Below are 16370 nucleotides of genomic sequence, written 5' to 3' on the forward strand. Positions count from 1 at the left end.
TGGTCCGATATGTGCCCATACTTCTCGTGTCGAAGCATAGTTCAGTGGACCGTTCTATGTTAGACGTGGCTTGTACGCGTACATGTTTTGCCTAGGCAAGATTTGGTTTGGCCCGCGTGCCATGTCCATTGCCATTTCCCCAGCATTTTCATTATATATTACATTGTAGTGTAATTGTTGCATCCAGCATTAGGATTGTTGTCCTTTTCCCAGCGGGTCGTTTCCCCACCTTTGTCGTCCCCCCCAATACTTGTTCTTGTGTCCGTCTACGTTACTCATAGTTCTGTTGACCGTTCTATGGTAGACGGACATGCTACCTCCATCAACCTATTTGACATAGGTGTGGTTTCGAACCGCTCATGATTGGATCATGATTCAATTGCATTGCATTTTCATTTGCATTGTTCATACATAGTTTTGTATATATTGCGTATCATTTTGCATTCATTTTTGCATTGTCATGCATGTTTATAATCAATTTCATTACTTGCGTAGACCGCATGTTTTGCTTGTGTAGACCTCATGTTTTGCTTGCGTAGACCGCATGTTTATAATAAATTCCATTACTTGCGTAGACCGCATGTTTTGCTTGCGTAGACCACATGTTTATAATAAATTTCATTACTTGCGTAGACCGCATGTTTTGCTTGCGTAGACCACATGTTTTGCTTGCGTAGACCGCATGTTTATAATCAATTCCATTACTTGCGTAGACCGCATGTTTTGCTTGCGTAGACCGCATGTTTATAATCAATTTCATTACTTGCGTAGACCGCATGTTTTGCTTGCATAGACCGCATGTTTTGCTTGCGTAAACCGCATGTTTATAATCAATTCCATTACTTGCGTAGACCGTATGTTTTGCTTGCGTAGACCGCATGTTTTACTTGCGTAGACCGCATGTTTATAATTAATTCCATTACTTGCGTAGACCGCATGTTTATAATCAATTCCATTACTTGCGTAGACCGCATGTTTTGCTTGCATAGACCGCATGTTTGTAATCAATTTCATTACTTGCGTAGACTGCATGTTTTACTTGCGTAGACCGCATGTTTTACTTGCGTAGACCGCATGTTTATAATCAATTCCATTACTTGCGTAGACCGTATGTTTGTAATCAATTTCATTACTTGCGTAGACCGCATGTTTTGCTTGCATAGACCGCATGTTTATAATTAATTACACTACTTGCGTAGACCACATGTTTGTAATCAATTTCATTGCCTGCGTAGACCGCATGTTCTGCTTGCGTGGACCGCATTCTTATGTTCAAATTCATTACTTGCATAGACCGCATGTTCTACTTGCGTAGACCGCATGTTTGAAACCAATTTCATTGCTTGCGTAGACCGCATGCTTATGATCAATTTCGTTGCCTGCGTAGACCGCGTGCTCCACTTCCATGACGGTGCCTTCACAACATGGTTATGCTTCCCACTTGCTTTGCGTTGTCACGCATTTTTCAGTACATTAATATGCATGTTGTTGATCACATTGTACCTGTTAAGTTTGTTTTCTTTGCAGGCACGATATTGTATGTACGGTTCATTTAAGGCTGGTGCAACCCGACGAACCGGACAGGTATGGTATACTCCGAGTGAGACATATCGAGAATCGTATAATTCTCTTGCATCATCTCTACATTGTAGTGTAGTTTGGTCTGTGCTAGCTTAAAACTGTCGTATGTGTGCTTCATTACAGCTTTCTTTGCATGATCATAAGTTATGTTCGGCTTTGTGCATTGTCTTGCATTTTGCCCCTACCTTCGGGCGCATATCTTGTTTGTCTTGCATGTTTGTCTAAGTCTTCAGCCTTGTCAAAAATGGGTCGTCTCTGGGCTTTGACACCCACTCCCGTCATTGTTATGACTTTCGAGTTCTGTCAAAGAGGGGCAACTGTAGACACCCCATTTTTTACCGTCCCCAAGACTTGGACGTCACCATTGGAACACTTGGTGATTACCCTTGTTTGTGTTCATCTTGAGTTCCCGGAGGTCTCGGCTACGCGCCTTGCCTCAGGACCTCTCGACTCGATTGTTTTGTGTTTGATTTTGCACCAAACACTTGTGTTTTGCCTTGGGGGGGCAGGGAATGCCTTGTGAGACATCCCCACACATCATCGGCCATGGCTTAAGGCCACCGGCCAGTGATTTTATGCCATCGGTAATGTATATTGGCGGTCGGCACTCTTTGTTGCCGGTCGGCCATTTATTTTGCCAAAATGGCAATTTTGAATGGCCGATCACTGTTCATCTACTTTTGGTAGATATTTTGTGCCAGCTGTGATAGCTGGCACCCACCTTTTCTCCCCTCCATACGTGTATGGAGGGATCTCTCTCTTGACAAGCTTATTTGACAAGCTTTACAAGAGAAAGCTCTATAAGAGAGAGTCTCCTCTCTTGGTTTTAGGGTTAGAAAAAAATAGTTAGAGAGCTCTGGTTTAGGTTAGGATTTATATATCTATCATATATATATATATATATATCTCTCTCTCTCTCTCTTGAGCTTAGTGTGTGTGTTTTGCCTTACTTTTGCTCACAAGCACCCACCATCACACCATCCCTTGGAGATGAGGCCTCTTAAGGGTTGTTTTGGAAGTTTTGGAGCTGATTTCAACCCAAAGAAGCTGCTGGAGCTCCATTGTTGAAGAGAGTCTTCAAGGGTAAGAAGCTTGCTCCTTTTTACCCCTTTCTTGCATTGTATTTTTTCCTACCTTGCAACTATTTTTGTGTTTAGTATATAACATAAAAAAGTTCTATTTTTCGGCCCTCTAAATAGTTTGTTAAGAGTGTTTTGTGATTTGAGGTTGTTTGACCCCTCTTGAGCCTTGTGAGGCCCCTTTTTGTGCCATTTTGAGTGAGCTCCGGGACCTTGGTGTTTGGGCCTCCTCACCACTGAAATCTTGAGGGATTTCAGAGGTGAGGATGGTGCCTTGAGGTCCTAGGGAGGAGAGGGCCACCCCCTCTCCTTGTTGTCCTTGAAAAAGACCATTTTTGGTCTCTTGAGGGAGCACCATGTTTAGGTTCATGTTGACCATGCCTTAGCTATTTTTTGTGCTTATTAGGTCATAATATGCCTCTTTTTTTAGTTGGTTTTGGTACCCCATGCTTGCTTAGCATACATGCCTTGTAATGCCACTTTGTTGCCTTAACATGCATCTAGGTTTTAACCACTGTTCGAGCATGTTCTAGACCTAGCTTTGTGAAGCTTTTGTGTTTGTTTTACCATGATTAAGGTCTGTCCTTAGTTGCTTGGATCGATTTTAGCATGTATCGCGTAGTCCCTTTGCATTTTGGCTTGTTGGCCTCAAGTGTGTGATTGTGTGGTATGCATTACTTGCGTCATTTTCAGTAGTTTGGGATCACTTGCCATGCTATTTCAGTCCTCATAAGATGCTTGCATGCTTGCCTTTTGATGCTTCTTTGATGCTTTAAAAGCTTGTGTTGAATGCTCCATGTTTGGTCCCTTTTGCATGCTTCCATTTTAGGATACTTGGATGCCATCTAAGTGTTCCCTTAGCATTGTTTAGGTCTGCCTTGAACATGTTTTAAGTCTTCTTGGCCTTGTGAGGCTTGGTTGGCTTGGCCATGGTTTAAGTCTCCTTGCCTTGCCTCAAGTATTTGGACCAATTGCATGTTTTGTTTGTCTCGTTTGCTTGGTTTAGCACCACCATTAACCTGATTTTCAAAGCTCGTGTGCATGCCATATGTCCATGTTTGCATCCTCCTAAGTGTGCTTGGGAATTGTCTCTTTATGCTTGAATGTTGGTCCATGTCGTCATGCATGTTTGTATGCCAATTAGTCCTCATTCCTCAGCATCTTGGCCACTGTTCTGGGCCTAGTATAAGGCTGCCCAAATTAGTTTAAGTCCACTCTTTACATGTTGGTACATGTCTTACTCTTTGCATGCTTTGATTGCATCATGTCTTGTATGTCCACTAGCTTGCATGCTTGTTCATTGCTTGCTTGTTTGCATTGCCATGATGCATACTAGCTCCCATGCTTAGGATTGCATTGCACTAGCATGCATGCCTTGTCCCTTGACCTAGTGATAGGGATTGGGCCTTTGATTGTTTGTATGCATTACATTTGACATCAAAATATGCATGCTCGATTCTTTGGGCCATCACGTATTGAAATGCGCGATTGATGGTCCGAGAACCAAGGACCATGTCCTTTTGAGTCATAAACATGATAAGGGATGTGATTGGTGCATACATTGCTTGAATTACATTGCCATGCAAAGCTCTGTCCTCTGCTGCTGTCAAACAGTTTCTGTAGGAACTTTTTGCCGATCAACTGCATGTAGTGCCGACCGGCAATCCATCGGTCGCCGATGGATTTATTTTTGGCCGATGACCACCAAATCGCAGCCGGTGATGATTCCCTCCAGCCGGTGGCATTCCCCAGTGTCCAGAGAAGCAATTCTGAGACTTTGGCAGTCTTCAGAGGGGCAGAGCAAGGAAAACAGAGGCAGCTTACGCATGGCAGTGGACTTCCGAGCAAGACCCGAGCACGCGTGCGTTGAGCCCTCTTCCCGAGGCCCTTTTTCTTGCTGTCTTAAATTAATTAATTTGTTTAATTAATTTAGTTGGTCTGTAATAATTTATTAGCTAGGATAGTTAATTCATTATTCGAATTGTATTATTCTTTTGGACCTTCCGAGTGAGGGCAATTGTGTAATAAGTGTGCGTGAGTGTGTGTATGTCTTCCAACCCCACGTCTTTCTTCCCTTTTATTTACCCGCTTATGATGGTAGAGTAGGGCATATTTAAATTAGCATACCTTATGCTTAGCATGAGTGCATCCATACATTTGTCTTACATGCACCGGGCTCGGCGCATCATACTAACTGCATAAGTATTTCAAATCTAACTTGAATACATGCTACTTGTGCATTTTCACATGTCATTTATAGACTAGCCGAGCCTACTCTAGTGACATTCCATATGCGTTGCATTAGGCATTTAAACATGGACTTGGATCATGCATTGATTGCTAACGAGTTCTTTGTTTTGGCACGGAGTACGATGTAAGTATCTATGCTTTAGCATCTCGCATGAGTGTGAATGTTAACATGACAGCATGATTACCATGATGCTAGCTGCTTATGTGATATAACTGCTTAAATGCCTGTGGATGAAGGTTGGATTGTTTGAGTTGGAACAGCTCATTGAAATCCGTGTTTTAGCCTACTTGTGAGTAGCAAAATTCAAATCGTTTTCCAAACAAACGGATATGCAATGTTTTGTTCCAATCTAGGCGATTTGGTCTATACTTGTTTGCTGTGCGCATAACATAGTAATTCTAGGCTAATAACCGAAATAAGAACACATAACGTTTTCAAAATTGGATATCACGGTTAGTAGAGGCCGATCTATGATCGGGCGAGAGGGGGTGCTCATAGCTGACCTTCCCCAATCGTACCCAAGCTCCCGAGCCGAGGCAACTTTGGTGATGACGGACACGTGGCCTTTGGCACCAAGTTAGGGTTTCCTAAATTCCCCCATAAAAAATATTTAGGTGGCGACTCTATATCTGGCAAAGCAGTCCATGTTTGGCACTTCTTTTCTAAAAATCTGTTTTCTCAAAACAATTTGCCGGATTTGGACTCTTTGGTTCAGATTTAGAACCGTGACACAAATCGAGTCCGAACTGTAGCCTGGGGCCCGCGGGCGCGTCTACACAAGCCAATTGAGCCCAACTTCATGATCAACAGTCAACCCAAGTTCTCAAGCACTTGGGCCCAACCCGTAGGGGAAAGGCTAGTCCAGCCGTGGTGCTGGGCTGGGCCGAGCTGCGTGACTGAATCTATGGGCCGAATAGAAAGTGAGCCGAGCCCACACAAAGATGTCCGAGTGGACCGGCTCATCCCAACAGAAATCTGGTCTAAGGCCGAACTGAGGTACTAAGGTACCGAGCAGAAGGAACCTCACAGAGAAACGTGGAAGTAGTGAGCATGTGCATGTGCAAGCTGCCAGTTATATCACATAAAATTAGAACTACGGATTCACACAATTAAATAACAAAAAAAAAAATATATATATATATATAGAATATTTTAATTTCAGAAAAACATAAATATAACATCATATTAGTTCTACAATAGTAACATGTCTTTCCATAATAGCGACATACTGTTCTAGAATTTAAACAACCATAAGAAAACTGGTTTACAATAATCATTTAGACCATTACAAATTAAAATTAAAAACTAACAAACCAAAGCAATAAAAGAAAATACTAAGCGAGTTTAGATTTGGATTTAGGTTTTATATGAAATAAGAGAAAATACTGTGCCGGAAGGGTGTATAATATAAATATACACTATTTGTATACGGTCCGGATCAGTTCTAATCCTAAACCATAGGGTTCAATCCGGAACCGATCTGTGGATTACGGATTTTTGATTTTTTAATCCGGAACCAAACAATGGATTTAAAAAACCAATTCAAACCTACCGGATTGGACTGAACCGGATTGGATTACGGATTTTACGAATTCTTTACTTAGCCTTAAAAACTAGCATGTGAATATTAATGCTGTTTAATAAATTTGGATGTTGCACATTTTAAATTTGTTTGTTAGCTTAATTTCACTTTTATTCGCTAAATTATCATAAAAATTTTAAATTTAATTTTAAAATATCAATTTGTTAGTTTCTGATTTTTGATCATGAGATCCGATTGACGATGATTGTACATGTCAATAACCATTGAAACTCAATTTAATGGGTAAAAATATAATTTTATAACGTGAACAACTGAATTTATACAACCAAATACTCTTTCGAGTGTTGTTTGTTCAAAATAGTAAGAAAAGCAAGTATTTTTGTGGTATGGATTAAGTTGTTCAATTTTATTATTATTTTTTAATCAAATTAAGCTTTTAACAATTATTGATTTGTATAACCATCTCCAATTGGATCACATATATAGAAATTAAAATTTTCAAGAACTAAATAAATGAAAACGACTGTTTAGGGATTAAATAGGAAACAAAATAGTGATAGTTTGGGGGCCTAAATCATTTGGTGTGGAATAGTTTCTGTATTATCTTTAAAATGGGAAATGTCAGATGTGGATAAATACAAGGTCATTGCATAAAGAATGGATTGTAGAATGTACATATTCAATTGTATTTTGATCATATTTTTGTAATTATACATATCCATATATTTGCTGCGATATTTTTCACATTTTTTGTTGGTAGAAACAGATGTTGTATTTCACATGTTGGTTACAAATTTTTGGTTGCATATGTTAGAATCCCGGATCAATCTATTATGGAGATTATTGTTCCTTTACCTTCCTAATGGAATTGTTCAAATATATTTGCTCAGTTCCTTTTCACTTTAATGGCGCCAATTTTTTGGGTGCAGTTTTAATAGGATGTTATAAACCACCAACCACTGGAAAATTCGAAGAGGTTGGGTGACAGATCCAGCGAATGCGAACCTGCCGGAAATCAAGATTTCTCTACAGGTTCTGGAAGTGTCAACCCCAAATTGCCAAAAATTAGGGACCCACTTGACTCGGATCTTGAAACCACCAATTCGGGTGAGTTGAAGTCCTTAAGTGATCATGACAAAAAATAAAGAAAAAAGAATTCATTGAGTGATCCTTTTAAAATGGTGTCCAATTCGGTTTTTAAACAAAAACTTCCTTGCCATTATGTGAAATTAATGGCAAGGAAGAAGAGTTTGAGGTTCCTTCAAACATCTCTGGGAAGGGTTTTCTTCAATGGAATCATGTTTTAGTGGGGCCTATTTCTTTAATAACTCAAAATTTTAAATGTTCAACAATAAGATTTGCTCACTTCTGTCACTTAAATGGCACTAATTTTTTGGGTGCAGTTTTAAGCTTATGTGATAAACCAGCAACAAGTGGCGACAATCTGGAGTCTGGGTGACCAATCCAATGCATATGAGTGTACTGCACATCCAACTTCCTCTACTTCAGGAAGTATATTATTGAAATTGCAGGAATATGGGGACCCACTTGGCCCAGATCTTGAAACAATCAATTTGTGTGAGTTGAACTCCAGGACTGATCTTGTTAAAACAGTGTCCAGTACAGGTTATAAACAAACACTTCCTTGTCATAATGTAAAATTGAACAGTCAAGGAGAGTTTGAGATTCCCTTAAACATCTCAGATAAGGGGTTTCTTCATTGGAATCATGTTTTAGTGGGCTGTTTCTTTGACAATGACAAGAAATTTGATTTTCATCTACTGAAGTTATGGGCTGAGAGTTCGTGGAAAGACGATCTCCTGGATGTTCATTCTCTTGGTGAAAATGGGTTTTTCATGTTCAAATTTAAAAATGAGAATGTTGTTGACTGCATTCTCAGTGAAGGTCCTTATTTTTTGGGAGAGAAATTAATTAATTTTAGGAAGTGGGAACCTGGGTTACATTTATCAACATTTGTTTTCTCTTTTTTTCCAATTTGGGTCTAGTTCTTCAATGTCTCTCTTGAACTGTGGACAGAGGAGGGACTTTCTTTTGTTGCAAGTGTAATTGGGAAGCCTCTGTTTCTGGATGAACCTACCTGATTGAAGAGCCGGTTGACTTTTGCTAGGGTGTGTGTGGAGGTTGATGCTACTAAGAAAATCCCAAACTCATTTAAGATCAATTTGGGGTACTGTGAAACTTATGAAATTAAGGTTGAAGTCTCGTGGAGACCTTGGAGCCAGAGGCATGATGTTTCTATGGCAATTGGGGAGGCTTCTAACTCTCTCCCCTCCGGGGCTGAGGACAAAGGGAAAGAAGTAGTGGAGGATAGCACATTTGCATCCACTTCTATTATGTTTGATGTTCTTGATCAACTAACGAGCATGGAGGGACCTAGTGGTGACAACACTGACAGGATCCTTATGCCTCGTCCATCCTCACCTACAAATCTTGATGTCCTAGCTTCATGTGCTCCAATTGTGGAGAATTCAAGGGGGCAGAGAAAGAGTAAGGGAGAGGATAAATTATTTTCTTCAAATAAAGCCAACCCAAGTGGCCTTGTGGAGATCGAAATCATGGGTACAAATGAAGAGGAAATTGAGGGAAATCTGCCAACAGAATTGGTTGAAACTCTAGTGAAAAAGGAAGATGAAGGACTAGTCTTAGGGGAATACGAATTGTAGCAGTTGCAAATCTTTTTTTATCAAGCCAATTGAGTCATGCCCAAAGCCTTCAAGTAAGTTTACAAGTTCAAAGAATGGTAGCCTAATAGTCTATGTTGTGTTTATGTATTTTTTTGTGCTTATCCTCTCAAGTTGTGAGAGGTCTATTGTTTTCCTTTCCTGCCGGGCATGGGAGGTTGCTTATATGCTCACTGGAGGACCTGTCTTGAGCTTTGTCGTTTTATATATTTTTTGTAATAAAATCTCACGTACCAAAAAAAAGCGATGTCTTGATTTGGAGATTGAGAGATATTTTTTATGGCATTGACAATGATACTATTATGGAAAGATTTCAAAAGATGAAAACTCGTCGGGGTCAATTGTAAAAGTTTAAAATTTAAAGCTTTTTGTAATGGATATTAATTTTTAATGTTTAACATTAGTTCGAAAAATTATTATTATGTTATTGTTATTGATTGGGGAAGAAAAAATTTGAGATTATAATTAATGGGTGCCCGCCTATATTGAATTCCTGGCTCCGCCACTGTGCACACCTACCCCTTTATACTCATTAACCAAAACCCTGAACTTGAGGTGATTGATGATGTAATCTTCATTACTATTTGGCGATGTATACCCAACAGGAAGCCCAGTCCATTGAATCTTAATTCCATTTTGTTGAGCAAAACTCATGGCAGGCAAATTATCCAAAATCATATTTACTTGATACAAATCACGAGTTCTCTATTTCAGTAGCTTTAGCTCATGCTCACTTAATGGACTTATAGTGCAGAGGAATACATATTCATTGACGTTCATTCGAAAACGGAATGGAGATTTGAGAATCTAGTCTCCCATGAGGAGTTGTCTAAGATTCTCTGCACTCTTCTTTATTCCCATACGAGGTATGCAGTATGGGAGGCTGTAATAGCTGAAGGGAAGTGCAATTTCAATAGAGGTCAATGAATTAACTTTGGCATGTATTTCGTCACCTGTTGAATATGTATGCATGTAGTTTTTTGAAAGATAAAAGCCACTGCAAGCTTGTGAAACAAGAACTGTATAGATGAAAGCTACCCAATATGCCCTTTTTGGGATCAACTCACAAGCCATTGAGTTTGAAAAAGGAACACAGAGCAAATCCCTCAAAACTATTCTTAGTCTAAGCTACAGTTGAAGGCTTATTCAACATCAAATCTGCAGAAGCGAAATCTCCGTGTCAATCTTCGAAATTGATCTCACCTAATTTATTTAACAAGCAAGAATGTCTCCAACAGCCATCCCTTCCCAAAGAAAATATAAAATTTGCTATATGGAACAAGAAAAGAACAAGTAAAAGAAAAAGTTTGCCTCTGGTCCATATTTTGGACGGGAGGGACGCATGGCGTCTACCACGGATTCCGTTTTGATAATTTGAATCGTTCATTTTAGAACATTTTTTGTGTCTATCATCCATGAAAAAAAATGAAAAAATTACGATTATCAAATCGACTTAATTTTTTTTCATAAATGATATATACACGAAGGGATTTACAAAATGAACAGTAAGAATTATCAAAACAAGAACCCGTGGTGACCCCACATACCCCTCCATGTGAGTACCTGAGGTAAAGCCTAACCCTTCAGGTCAGGTTAAGTGGGTGTTTTGGCGGATCAACCACAACCCGACCCGAACTCGCAAAAACAAATAATCTAGGCCCGCACCTGCCTGCCACGTGTTATGCATCCACCCAAAAGTGGTCGGGTCGTGTTGGTTTGACGGGTCAGACAATCCGATGCTCAACCCTACAATTAACCCTTCCTAGTTCAGATAAATAAAGGACAAATTACATTGGTAATCCTGCATTTTGTTTCTTGTGTCATTTTAGTCTCTACACTTTCAATTGTCTCAATTTCGACCCTTAATTTTAGATTTTGTGTCAATTTAGTCCAATTAATAATATCTTTGTGATGAAAAAATATCACGGAATTGGTTGAGGTTAACTTAAGCAAACTTATAATTTTGTCTCTAAAATCATCCCCTTATGTTCGTATTTTTTTTATTAAAAAATGCTACCAATTGTATTCAATAAGAGTAATTGAGACAAAATAAAAATAAAAAATTCAAGATTAAAATCAAGTTAATTGAAATAACATATACCAAAATGACACAATAATTAAAATACCAATATAATTTGCACATAAATAAAGTATCGAAAGCGTCCTGCCCCATATACATATGGTAAATACATTGCATACATACATGAACTAGCAAGTAAACAAAATACTATATTTGTTCTCAATTATCAATCCACAAATCCATTCAAATCAACGGCAGAGAAAAATTGAAAGCAAGAACAGACAACTGAACACAATTCCACAACTATTGGCTACATATTTTGTACAAGCCAATCACAGTTCAACACGTGGCAGAATGAGGGCAATACGAGAAGATAATTCAAATCTTCAATCATAATCACACACGTGGCAATCAACATTGGTTTATTGTAGATCTGTGTAGCACTGAATCAGTGAAGAGATGCAAGATGACGTGGCCTTAACGGTTACTCATATATTTAAATTCAAATATCATGAGGGAAGCCTAATTGCAAACATGGCGTAGTGGAGCTAATTGTGAGGAAACATGATCAGCAATCATGGAAGGATAATTTGACGGTTAGAAGCTCATTTCGCCGGTTATTATTGAGAAGTATAAATAGCAGAGAAGGTCTCAGAAAAACCCTCAGACTCATATCCAAAAAATTAGTTTTATTCTACTTTATTTTTCCTTCCAATTTTTACATTTCTTGTTCTTTATATTCCTGTACTTTAAATTCCTGCACTGCACTTCGTTCATAGGAGTAGTTTCAAGTAGTTTGTCACTGTAAACCTCTACGTGACTGATTTGGATCTTTGTAAGTCTTCTATTTTACTTAATGAAATGCTACAATTGTTCTTCATTTAATCATTGTCTGCTTAATTCTCCTAAAAACAAAGCCACCAGTAAAAGTCCTCTTCATTGAGGCCGAAAGAACTAAAACACAATCGTCTGATAATTGGTTGACAATTAATATTCTGTAAGGACTGATTGATCTTTGTTGGCACGCTCAAAATTACAATAATAACCTTCGAAAGCCAAAAAGCCAACATATATTTTTGGCACGCCCAGTGGGACTAATTGAAATGGCTAGACGTAAGAGACAATGAGAAATTGAACGCTTGGAAGAAGGCATGGAAGGAGAGGTAGAAAGACCTAATCCAAAAGATAATGTGATAACACATTCTATGGAAGTGCCTGTTTTATCAGAACCTTTGGTCGAACAGACCAGCACTTCAGAACAAGTACCACATGTTCAAAATATTGGACGAGGCCAAGGAATTGAACCGTTCACTGTTCCATCTACTTAGCCAACTCAGCCAATGAATCCATGGGGTGGCCTAGTAGATGCCATGGGACAGCAATTAATGAACACGATGGAAAGATGGGCAACATCCTTTTTGGATCGAATGAATACTCATCAACCAACTAACGCAAGGCACATAAAGGAAATTTCGAATGTCCCTTAGCAAAGATTGGCCAAAGATAAACAGCCTATGCAAAATAATGGATATTCTAATGGTCAAACTAGTAACCAAAACTACGAAAGACCATCACCTCAGTCTTGGTATGAACCACTTTTGAGACCTGTAACAAATCAAAATGCTTCATTACTTAATAGTGAAGCCATGCAAGTTGATGGATCTGGCCCAACACAAGAAAATGGCATAAGGATGTTTCCAAATCCCATGTTCGAAGCCATACCTGGCACAAGAGGATTTACTAATCCTTTATTTGAATTTACACCCGAGGGGTTAGAAGGGCTTTCTGCAACTGGTAGAGACACAACACCTGTTCCAGCACCTTTCGCAGGTCCTTTCACTAGACAGGCTCAAAGGGGTCACCCATACCCTCAACAGCAACCAGCACCACAGGGACAACCAGTCCCAAACATACCACCCTATGGACCAAGAGGACCCCAGGCACAAGGTTGTCCACCAAATCCTATGTTTGTTTCTCTAATAGTGGTTCAACAAGCACAAAATATAGTCCCTAGGGACCAAATTACTGATATTGTTAGAGAGATGTATGAACCAATGGCTCGGGGGGTTCAAACTCCTGTGTACAGGAAACCATACCCAGAATGGGTAGATAGGGTACATGAATACCCAAGAGGCTTCAGGATACCAGACTTTGCCCTTTTTTATAGGAATGAAAACTAGTCAACGGTTGAGCATATTGCTAGGTTCGCTGCTCAGTGTGGTGAATTTACCAATAATGACTACATGAAGTTAAGATTGTTCCCAAATTCTCTAACGGGGGCAGCCTTTGTATGGTATATTAACCTTACACCTGGCTCTATCCAAACTTGGCAACAAATGGAAGAGGCATTTCATGCCCAATTCTTCCAAACGAAGCCAGAAGTTTCTATGGCAGACTTGGCAAGGTTAAGTCAAAGACCTGATGAGAAGGCTACTTAATTTATTTTCAAATTCAAGAGAGCACAGAAAAAATGCAGGATCATCTTACTAGAGCCTGAATTTGTGAGATTGGCTCAAAATGGTCTAGAGTTTAGGCTTCGAAAGAAGTTTGACTCAACTGAATTTAGAGACTTAGTGGAACTAACCTATAAGGTGTCTAGGTATAAAGCATTACTAGAGAAAGAATAAGATCGAAGTAATGCATCATACAAGACGTATTATAGACATCCTAATTATGAGATTGATGCAACAGAGATTATAGGAAAAGAACCTGTGATCTGTGAAGCATTAATTCATAAAGACACAGTAATAGACCAGCGGTTTAAAAAGAAAGACCTTCATAGGAAATATTCTTTTGATTTAACAAAGGCAGATGACATTTATGATCATTTGCTTGCTACAAACTTCCTGAAATTACCAAAAGAAGTCAAAATTCCGTCTCTAGAGGAACTTAAAGGAAAAGTGTATTGTAAATGGCATAATTCTTGGTCTCACTCAACTAAAAACTCTATTGTTTCTCGAGACAGGATCCAAGAGCAGATTCAAAAGGAGAGCTTAAAATTCCCAGCTAAAGCAGAAAAGGTCATGAGGATTGACACTAATCCATTCCCAGAAATTGGAGAAGTGGCTGCTAATGTTGTGGTGCCAGACTTTCAGAATTTGTCCTTGAAAGAAATGGAAAAGGTCAATGTGCAAATGCATGTTGCCAGCCAGACTACTATCAAGAAAGATGTTAGAAGTTTACCAGCTGTTGGGCAAGATTTTGCGAACCAGAGGGAAGATTCTGATGAAGAGGCACTGGATGATGATTCTTTAGAGGCAGTTGTCATGTAAAGAATGTGTCCCAGATGCAGGTTGAGCTACAAGTGGTTGAAAGGGCTTCCGGTTAATGGGAAACAATATTACAAGGATGTGCAGAGACGTCCTAAACCAACTAGTGCCTATAACAAAAAGCCATATCCAACTGGTACTAGGCAGCAGCTATTCATGGCTGAGCCGGCAGCCACCAGGATGCACTCATGAATTCAGACCACCCAACTATTACAGAATGGAGGGCAATCATCCTGAGATGAGACTTGAAGTGGGCTTAAGTTATGGGATCAAAGCCAGAGATTGGCCCCCTAGACCAGCCTCACACAAAAAGGAAATTGGCCACCTTCATGGGAGGCCTGAATTAGGCCCAAAACAAGGGGTTAAAGCCAAGCAGCGATCTTCACAGCCAGCTTCGAAATTGGCTTCGAAGGAAGAAAGAGGTAGTTCGACAACTGGGTCAGTAGGTTCATGGGTACCTGGAGTTCCAAATTGGTTTGTCATGCAGAACAAACCTAGGAAAATACCTACGAAGATCAGGGCAAGATGGTTAAACCCCATTTGGTAGCTCCAACTAATTGGGTGTTACTAAAGCATCCAAAAACAAAGGAACCAGATATGGTCCCAGTGATCTCTAGATTTCAAAGAAGGAAGATCCAACGAAGGTACACTCAGTACCAGAAGAATTAGAAAGAAAGTGGAGAAAGCTCTTCATTGGTCCAGCCAAAGGGCCTGGTGGAGGGAGAAAAAAGTTCAAAGTTAGATCATAATCCAAAATCAACTCCTCAAGACAAAAGGAGTTGCAGCAGAGAGCAATTGGCCAAAGTTCATTCTGAATTGAAAGCCAAAGAAAGATCCAGTTTAGCAGGACTGGAAAAGGCTTTGATGGAAAGCGATAGTGAGACAGAGGAAGAAATTGGCCTAGGCCAAAGGAAAGAGATGGTTGAAGAAGAAATGTTTGAAGCCTTCATGGCTGAACAGATATTTTTGGTCAAAAAACCAGCAGAAACAGACCATTTGAAAGAGGTTGTTAATAATGAAGTGTCTGAATGTAGCATGGAAGATGCTTCTAAAACAATTAAACAAGTTGGCCAGGAAAAGAAGCAGGTACAACCAGTCGTCCAATTTGGTTCGTTTCCTCATGTGTCAGTGAATATGGCGCATATACTACCTCAGGAGTTTCAAGCTGAAGATGAAAACCAAGGTCAGGAGATTGACCCAATTCCAGTTTCTAGTGAAGACTCACAGGTGAGTATGGTGCAAGACGAATCTGAAGTGGCCATACCAATAAAAACTGGAGATGAGAGTGACGAAGAGGTGAGTATTAACCTCTCATACCCTTTTGAGTATCCCACAACATCCATGACACAGCATGTCAAACCCTTGTGTATCAAGGCCTTCTTCGAGGAGATACAGATGAACCGGGTATTGGTGGATAATGGGGCAGTGGTGAACCTACTTCTGAAATCTTCTTTGAAGAAATTAGGAAAGAAGAACCCCAGAATAATCCCAATCAGTACAACCATTGCTGGTTTCGCAGGTGATAAACAGATGGCTCAAGGCATTTTACCTATCAACCTAAGCATGGAGACTAGGGACTGCATAACGGCATTCTTCGTTATCGATAGCAATGCTAAGTATAATGCTCTACTTGGAAAGGATTGGATTCACACCAAAAAATGTGTGCCTTCCTCTCTACATCAAAAGATTATGATAGGAAGATCAACGCAAACCCTCAACCCTTCATAGCTTGTACAGATTTTGCAGAGGCCAAATTGTATACTGAAGGAATGGCACCGCTCAATGTACTAAGAAAACCTGATAGATCAGCCGAAGTGACGGCAGATGAGGAATTAGCACACCTAAGGCACTTAGTTCAGGAAAGTGCTGATGAGGAGTTTGTCGCTAAGGATGACAATGATGCTTGGTTGTAGACAAAAGGATGC

General features: G+C 39.7%; 1 pseudogene; it reads right to left on the reverse strand.

The window, feature by feature from the left end:
- Positions 1-10230, reverse strand: part of LOC114314901 (transmembrane 9 superfamily member 12 pseudogene) — a 290140-nt pseudogene extending 279910 nt beyond the window's left edge.
- Positions 10231-16370: the final 6140 nt, after the last annotated feature.

This window comes from Camellia sinensis, chromosome 8 (genome assembly GCF_055761805.1).
Source record: "Camellia sinensis isolate YWXY chromosome 8, ASM5576180v1, whole genome shotgun sequence".
NCBI lineage: Eukaryota > Viridiplantae > Streptophyta > Magnoliopsida > Ericales > Theaceae > Camellia > Camellia sinensis.